Consider the following 10,000-nt stretch of genomic DNA (forward strand, 5'->3'; position numbering starts at 1 on the left):
AGAGTAGATAAAGACCAGCAAGAACAGACTGGGAAAACATGTCATACCTGCCTGTAGCCTCCTTGTGTTGTGTAGTAAGTTCCGAAGTTCTCTGTGTGTGTGCATATACATGATTATATTGCTGTTTTAAATGGGGCAGCTAGAGATAAAGAGATACATACAAAGGAGATAGGGTCATAGAGAGAAAAACAAAACATGAACTGAGCATACAAACTGCATATCAAGACTGAAAAGTGGCGACCTTCATTAACCCAAGCAGATAAACATGGTAACATTTTGTAGGGATCAATCTGCAATGTTTCCGGGTTTGGGGGTTGTTGTATTTGTTTGTTTATTTGGTTTTGTTGTTGTTGTTGTTGTTGTTGTTTTTTTGTGTGTTTTTTGCTTTTTGTTTGTTTTGTTTGGGGTTTTTTTTGTCCTTTTTTTTGTTTGTTTGGTTGTTTTTTGGGGGGTTTTTTTGTTGTTGTTGTTGGTTTTTTTTGTTTTTGTTTTTCAGAATGCGACTACTGTCAGGAAGATCCCACGAAAGGAGGATGTAACAATCAAAGTAAATTTAGCATCTCTCTCTGTGTCTCTCTCCCTTCCCCCCCCCCCCCCCCCCTCTCTCTCTCTCTCTCTCTCTCTGGGTCTGATCATCACCAAAATCGGTATGATGAAGACGGGTACAGAGAAAGAGGAGGTGAGGAAAGAAGGGAGTGAAGAGAAAAAGAGGCGGGGGGGGGGGAGTGGAGGGCGGGAGTGGTACTGGAATAAAAAAAATCAGTTCCAAAGAATATTTCAGTCCGGTTAATGTAGAGTTAACTGTCGTCACCACAATAAAAAAAAAAACCATTCTACAAATGCTGCTGCAGCTACTTCTGCTTCTGTCTCTACTATTGTGGTTATTGTTAATGCTGCTGCTGCAAGCACAAGCACTACAAACATCACCACCATCACTAACAATAGTATCACTACCTTAAACGTCGTCAGTATAATGACGAATGATAAAGATAATACGATGCTGATGATGACGACAACAGCAACGACAAGAACATTCAGTGGCTGAAGTAATAATTGATGTAGCAGCAGCAGCAGCAGCAGTAGTAGTAATAGTAACAGCAGCAGTAGTAGTTGTGGTGGTGGTGATGGTAGTAGTAGTAGAAGTAGTAGTAGTAGTAGTGTACGAAAAACAGTAGTTCCTGTGTAACCAAGTTCATGTTGCAGCTGGAAGCTGAGTAAACTACACTCTGCAGAATTTTCTTTGAAGCATCTGTCTTCTCTGTCTATAAAGAAAGGAAAAAAAAAAACATCTCAATGTCGGTCTTCACCGGGAAAACCGATGGTGGTGCAGTCTGATCAGAAACGATAGCACCTGGGGAGTTCCTGAAGCACACCTGAGGTACAATTTAGAGACTGGCCTAAAACAGACAAGAGATACGGTTCTTCGTTGCTGTTCTACGTGCAAGAGGCCATTACGGGTAGAAGGTAAGTAAAAATCACGGTGATTCGTGACTCACAACGAGTAGACAGAATGTAATTGCTGTAACATATACACGAGAGACAATCACTATCATACGACTTTCTCAGGCTTTCAGTAAAAGAATCGCTGGTGAGTGATAAAATACGACAAATGAAAGATAATCCGAGCAGAAGACAAAAGATATCGTTGGATGGAAAATACATCGCAAAGACAAAAAAAAAAAACAAAAAAAAACAACAACACCGCAACCATTGCTATTAGATTTTCAATGGAAAAAAAAACAACAACCAAACAACATGCAGAAGATATTTTTGGAAATAACATAGGCGAAAATAAAACTCAAAATAACAGCGCATCGTTCATCATCTCATATTGTTCATAACGACACAGCTGAGGGATAAAGAAAAAAAAAAGAAAAAAAAAAGAATCCCTTTAACAATGTCCTCAACTGGCATCCAGCCCTCACGCGAGGCTGACACAATGTCTCCGATGGAAGGGCGTGAACTCGAATTGCCATTTCCCGTTGTCTACTCTTCCTTCGTCATCCTGAATGTTCACTTTTTTTTTTCTTCTTTTTTTTTCTTTTTTTTTTTTAGTGAGGATCCTTTTGAGGACGGTGAACTGTGAGCGAGAGAGAGAGAGAGAGAGACAGGGAGAATGAGATAGAGAGAGAGAGGAGGAGAGAAAGACAATGAGCAAGAGACAGACAGACAGAGTGGGGTGGGTACTAGCATTTTCACAAGATAAACGTGAGAAAGAAAGGGAGAGAGAGAGGTGGGGGGGGGGGGGAGGGAGGGAGAGAGAAAGAGACAGACAGAAAGACAGAGGTGGGGGGGGAATGGGGGCTAGTAATTTCTTAAGATAAACGTGAGAGACAGACAGACAGACAGACAGACAGACACAGAGAGGTGAGGGGCGTGTAATGTGACGCAGAGAACAGAGAGAATAGATATGCGAACAATGAAATGCAATGGCTTACTGGAATGAAAGCACTATTCTTTTATAAACAGTGTAAACTTACTCTTGTTGTTGTTGTTGTTGTTGCTGTTGTTGTTGCTGCTGCTGCTGTTGCTATTTTCGCTTTGTCTTAGTATTTCGGACACAGGAAAAGGAGGAATGAAAAACAGAACAAACTACTACTACTACTACTACAATTGTTATTGCAATCAACGAGTATTTACCTGAAGATCTCGTCATCAGCCCCGTCCACATGTACTACCGCGGCTTCTGTTCAAACAGGTGTGTGTGTGTGTGTGTGTGTGTGTGTGTGTGTGTGTGTGCGCGCGCGCGCGTGCATGTGTGAATGTGCACAAGTTCCTGTATCGGTATGCACATGTATGTATCCTAAATTCTACTGTATTTATGTTTGTGTATGATTTTCCATTAATGTTTTTTACCTTTTTCTGTACTATCCCCCTACCTCCCCAGTACTCCTTGTGACCCCGGTACACTTGGTAACACAGACTTATTTTATTCTATTCTATTAAGAAGAAGAAGAAGGGGATAATACTAGCAATTTGAACAGCGATGATAAGAATAATACTAATGTAGTAAACAGTAACTGAATGCATTCTCAAGGAATTGATGTCTTTATGATCATTAGCATCCAAATTTCCTCGCAGTTAAATTATGACAGATTTTTAGGAAAAATGCATATCTGGGAACAATCTCCATCATTTTGAAGTTAGTTTCTATGTCAGGTGATCTTTCTTTTTCTACATTTTTATGAGATAATGCGGAGGTGAAGAAAAAAAGACATGATGTAGATTGAAACTGTATAGCGAATGAAAAAAAAAAGAAAAGAAAAGAAAGCATTTGTCTGGAAAAGCTCAGTCAGATATGACAATATACAGAAATTGTGTGTGTGTGTGTGTGTGTGTGTGTGTGTGTGTGCGCGCGCGCGTGTGTGTATGTGTGTGTGTGTGCGTGACACGTTGTAAGATCAAAGGCTTCAATATTAGCCCATAGAGTGTCATGTTTGTTATTTTGTCATGTTCTGTTATCAGAGTTACAAACACAGGTGAGAAGACAACGGTTTTGTTGTTTTGTCCCCCAATTTACCCGCTTCACAATCCGATAGTGGCATCTGAAATGAGTACCCGCTTTCGCACTCATATGTTTCAAGTCTAGCCTTTAAACTTACCTGTTCCCAAAAGAACCTTCCACCCAACCCCCACCCCTACCCCTCCCTCCACTGCCTCTTCCTAGTGAACAGTGTTTTTACTGTCTTTCTATTTCTTTTTAAGATTTATTATTTATATCTCCAAATTAGATTTATGTAAGCGTGTGAAAGACTGGTATGTAAGCTCTTTGATTTGTCTCTGTACAAGGTGTATCTATGTTAATACTTTCAATCATTGTTTATCATTATGATCAGCGTGTTTGGTTTATGCAAAAGTCATGTATCTGCTTCCTTTTTCCTTCCTTTTTTTTCCCACAACGGATGTGATGTAGAGCATATGGACCAACCCGTATGCTTTCACACCACCTTGAAACCGAAACTAAAACTTTCTTACGTACTCCACTCACGTGGAGTGACGGCCTAGAGGTAACGCGTTCGCCTAGGAAGCGAGAGAATCTGAGCGCGTTGGCTCGAATCACGGCTCAGCCGCCGATATTTTCTCCCCCTCCACTAGACCCTGAGTGGTGGTCCGGACGCGAGTCATTCGGATGAGACGATAAACCGAGGTCCCGTGTGCAGCATGCACTTAGCGCACGTAAACGAACCCACGGCAACCAACGGTTGTTCCTGGCACAATTCTGTAGAAAAATCCATTTCGTAGGAAAAACAAATAAAACAGCACGCAGGAAAAAATACAAAAAAAATGGGTGGCGCTGTAGTGTAGCGACGCGCTTTCCCTTGGGAGAGCAGCCCGAATTTCACGCAGAGAAATCTGTTGTGATAAAAAAAGAAATCAAATACAAATACAAAAAATTTGTCTTCTTATATTTTACAACCCTAATTTTTTTTTTCCATATCTTTTAATTACATTCTCACACCTGTCCTTTTGTGTTCTGTTATTCATTTTCCATTCCTGCCCCCTACCCCACCCTACCCCCTCACCTATTCATCTGGGCTGAATTTACCAACACCTCCTACATTTTCTCCTTGTTCTTGGCCTTGACACCCACACACCCTCTTTTGTCCTGTCTAGCGTTTTCAGTTTGAATACAACACAAAAACACACGAAAATCAAATCAATCTAAAGCCTAAAAGAGTATGGTTTATCGGTGTCAGCGTTTTTAGTAATCTCTTTCAAACGGAAGAGCTGTAACGCATCTTGCATCGAAAAAACGACAGATTGTGAGATTTTTTTTTTTCTTCAACGCAGTCATATTTTATGACGCGGTAGATGTTACACGAATGGCATTGGAACAATTGTATGTCCATAAATCAATTCATGATTCAGAGCGACGACAATCTACCCGTTCATCTTTACAACGTAAAATGAATAAATGGATGAATAAATAAAAATAGAAATCAAATATAAAAAAAAAATAAGCCGCACAGACAACCCTTTTTTGTCCAAAGAATGTATTCTTCTGGATGTGCTATCATGCATCAAATCATTGCAGCCTTCGTTGCTCTTTTGCAAAGATATGTCTTTCGTGCGTGTTCAGCCTATGAATTCTATGGAGAACTTGATTTGTTTTATTTTTGGTTTCGATTTTGTTTCAGTAAAATGTACAATGGCATAATGGAATCCATGATCTGAGATTCAAGCCTTTAGAAGAGCTGTGAAAGTCAGCTTTATCTGTTGGGAATAATAACAGAGAGATATAAAGGAAAACATACAAAAAGGTGATCCCACGATGTTGAACCGATCAACGTCAAATTTATCGTTTGACTTTGTTGCGAAATCACAATTACATAGGTTGAAAGAAGAAGAGAAGCGATTGAAATCCACCGTTAGGAGTATTATGAAATATTCTTTATCAGTACTGAAAGCGAATGGATAAGAAACATACATAAGTAATCCAGACAAATATCGCACGAATGTAAAGACAACACGGGAAATGTGGTGTCCTTTTTCTGTCGGTCCATTTATAAATGAAATTATTACAGTATTTATTCATTTATCCATTCATTTATTCGTTATTTATTTGTTTATTTATTTATTTAGTTATTTATTCATTCATTTATCTATTTATCAATTTATTAATTTCTCTATCTATCTTTCTATCTATCTATCTTCTATCTATCTATCTATTTATAACTGTTTGTGTACCCATTCATTTTCACTAAGTTGTTTTGATTTACTCATTAACTATTTGTGTTGTTGTTGTTTTTTTATTTATCCATCAGGCTTTCTTGATTGCCCAATTTATCAAATTGAATGCCCCATGTCCGCGAAGGATAAGAAACAAACAAACAAACAACCAACCAAAAATACAAAGCAGACTCCCAAATTTAAAGGAAGCTGATCGAAAATGGAAACAGTTCTCCCAGAGATGAAATGCCAACAGCCATTCAGGGAAAATGGGTCTGATGTTGAAAGCATTCCATGCTCTGCTCGTTACCTTGGAGTGCCACGTTATGAATTAGAAATATCCAGCCTTCCAGTCGCGCCGATCGAGCATGCAACAAATCAAAACCCTACAATAACTGCGAAAATAATTCACCAGTCCCCTAGCAAACCTCAAGCGAAGAATTTGTCAAATTAGCTGCCTAGAAACAGCATCTGGCGCCACAGACCTAACAAAGCAAGATCTGATTCCCATCAGAAGCCCAAATATAATTATGATAAATGGAAGTCTGACTGGGACAAGACAGAATATTAAACCACACGTAAACTGTTGCTCTCACGGCTTTGTTCAAGCGCTACTCTTGTGTTTTGTTTGATGTTTAATAAAATTTATTTTCTCTTCTTTTTTTTAACCACTGTCCGGTTCCAACCAAGAGTCATGCAATGAGGTGCGATGAAAACAATAAACCCACTCTGTTGTTTATTATGGACGCAGCTTTGAAAGTAGTGCTCATCGTTTTGACCACTGCTGTGTCTATCAGACCTGCTGGACGCGAGAGAATGGTTTATCATGAATAAGCACACACTACATCTTTGCCATGCAGTCCCAAATCAAAATTGATCACCGCAGCAGCATCATTACCATTCTTGTGTTTATCAACATTCGCAGAGAGAATTTAAAAAAAAAGAAGATATAGATAACAAATAAATAAATAAAAATATGTGCAGCTTCACGAGATGAATCCAGAAAAAAACAACAACAGCTCAACACAGACAAACAGCTTCGTGTTCGTTCAATCAGTTTCAAGGCAGGGGAGACGGTTAACGCTAGGACAGGGAATGGTTTCCGTCAGCTGCCAAAGACACTGCTTCGCATTTGGAGTAGCTCCCACCCACACTCCCCTCTCTCACAACCCTAAAAAAAAATCAGCAAATGAATAAAAAAAAACAGAAAAAAAGAAAAAGGATGGACGTTAAGAAAGTGTAATTGTATTCAACTCCCAACATCAACCGAGTCGGCTCACTGATGCTGGACTATTAGGAATCTCTCTCTCTCTCTCTCTCTCTCTCTCTCTCTCTCTCTCTCTCTCTCTCTCTCTCTCTCTCTCTCTCTCTCTCACACACACACACACACACACACACACATGGAATTAGGTAAAGAAAACTGGGCTTATTATGTTAAAAAGATTCTGTCTGAACATGGTTTTTGAATTGCGTGGATGTATCAGGAAGTGGGAAATGAACATCAGTTTATAAGATAGACTAATTTGTTCTTTTAAACAAAATTGGCATTCTGATATGGAAACTAAAGAAAAGCATAGTTGTTGGTTTTTGTTTTGTTTTGTTTTTTCATTCAAAAGTGTATTTCAAACGGAAAAATTCCTGACAGTCATCACAGATAAGTGGCAAAGAATAAACTTTGCAAGATTTCGACACTCGGATTTAATGCAAATAAAATATAGTTTCAGCCTGGGACATCCACAGAATCACCATGCCCTTTGTGCGCTTCTAGTGTAGATGATGAAAAAAAAACATTACTTGTTTCGATGTAAATCATTCGATAGGGTAACAGATATGTGTGGGGTTTTTTTTTGTTTTGTTTTGTTTTTCTTTTGTTTTTGTTTTTTTGTTGTTGTTTTTTGTTTTTGGGTTGTTTTTTTCAGTCTGATGCAGCTAAAAAGCACATTATTCCTGCTTTGTCGTGTGATGATGATCTTACAATACTGTCAATAGCTAAATTTCTTGTAGAAGCACAGAGAATAATATGTAGTCTTTCTTTTTCAGAACAAGACCAAAGTAAATGAGGAGGATAACAATGTATAAGACATTGAACAATGTCACTAATAGAATGGATGGTTGAGTAATGGTGTTTTGGGGTTGTTGTTTTTTTAATTTTATATACATTTTTTTTTTTATGTTTGTTGCTTCCCTATTGTAAGGGTGTTGTATTTCGATGAAAGCTGTTTTGTTTTTCTTTGTTTGTTTGTTTTGTTTTGTTTTGATGGATTGAGCAGAGTGTGATACTGCACATGTGGTGACATAAGAAATTACCCTTATCACCCCCTTGTCAACAGACCTATGCAGGTAATGTCAATAAAATATCAAAGCGTACTCTCTGTGTCATTACTATGGAATATGATCACTGTTAGTTGGGATTTCCCCTAACTATAATAATCAAATTCCCAGACACAAGGCGCTCAAAACGAGGTGGTCGGCTCACTTCTGATCCAATTTCCATCAGGCGTTAGTATACAAAAACCCAACAGGAAAGATATTTCTTGACAACATGCCACATCTCGTTCGCTACAATTACAATGTAAGATGACGAAGAAGACACGGAGATTCCTACAAACGAGAGAAAAAGTATTTTACAGCAACAAAAAATTGATACAAGTGAAATGGAAATTCAAACTGAATTAACAATAAAAACAGCAACAACAACGATAACGATAACAGAGTGCAAGGGAGATAAACACAGTGAGGCGGTCCAAAATGGATAAACAGTTATACAAGCTAACAACTGAACAACAAAATAGTTAAACACACACACACACGCGCGCGCGCGCGGACACACACACACACACACACACCACACACACACACACACACACACACACACACACACTGAGACAAACAAAGTTAGTAGCAGGTGTGAGAAACGTCTGAATTCATCTGAATGTTTTTGCAGGTAGACGTCGAGATTTCACGGACTACCATCAGTCTGATGGCTCATGTTCCAGATTTTAGTGTGATTCCGTTGGAAAACAAATTCACAGACACACAGACACTCACACTCACACACACACACACACACACACACACACACACACACACACACACACGAAACCTCAACCGCGTGCTATCACTGGAGGGCAGACGACAAAGTGATTGTCTTTGAATAATTTACACTGTTGTCGACAAATTGCGCAATCATTTCAAAACTTGTATGTCCACTTAGCTAGGTAACACAACACCCATGAGTTAAAACGTTTTCTTTTGAATTAGTGAAATGTTCGTCTTCAACAATAGCTTAATGTGAAATTGAAACCAAACAAAAGTACATTGCACTATGGCGACACATCTTGCAAAAGTCGATGGCCTGACTTTCAACCGAAATATAGAAAAAGAAAAAAACAAATAAAATAAAATAAATTTTTTTTTTTTTTTTAAAGCTTGCACAGAAGAGATACATTACGAGTTTTTAACAGGTGTAGAAAGGCCACCCATCTCTAAAACAGTTCCTGTCATGTGAAATTTAGAGCTGCAATTAGCTCAGCATAGTGTAGTATGTGTAGTGTGGTGTTGCTCAGCACAGTGTTGTGTAGTTAATGTAGTGTGGTGTAGTTTAGCACAGCAAAGAGTAGTGTAGTGTAGTGTTGTTTCGCGCAGCATAGTGCAGTGTAGTGTTATTTAGCGAAGTATAGTGTAGTGTAGTGTTGTGCAGTTTAGTGTTGTTTAGCACAGCAAAGTGCAGTTTAGTGTAGTGTTGTTTCACGCAGCATAGTGAAGTGCAGTGTAGTGTTGTTTAGCGCAGTATATTGTAATGTAGTGTAGTGTTGTTAAGCGCAGTATAGTGTAGTGCAATGTTGTGCTTCGTTTCAGTGATGGTGTTCTTTTGTTTGTTTTTTTTATGATTGTTAGGATCGCATTATGGTGACCTTAGAAGGGAATTGTTTTACTGCCATTTGTTGATCACGAAAAAGAAAACAAAAAGAAAAACAGAAACGCTACTTCAAACTAATGCCAGAAGAAGGATAATTTGAGAAAGCCGCAGTTCGATTTAGACCATTCTTCATTCGAAGGAAAGGCAGTGGGATTGCAAAGGAATGGATCAAACCGAGCCACGTTGAAAGGGAGGATGTCAGCTGATAAGAATGGTCTGATTCTCATCACACACACACACACACACACACACACACACACACACACACACACACCGCATGCAGTGGAATAAATCAGATCTTTTTTTTTTTCTTTCTTTCTTTCTTTTTTAACCGGCAGGCGCCATCATCTCCCAAAAGACGCTTATCCTCTAGGGAGATGTTGATGGAGGTGATGATGACGTATTCATTAA

The sequence above is a fragment of the Babylonia areolata genome, chromosome 24 (genome assembly GCF_041734735.1).
Source record: "Babylonia areolata isolate BAREFJ2019XMU chromosome 24, ASM4173473v1, whole genome shotgun sequence".
Taxonomy (NCBI): Eukaryota; Metazoa; Mollusca; class Gastropoda; order Neogastropoda; family Buccinidae; genus Babylonia; species Babylonia areolata.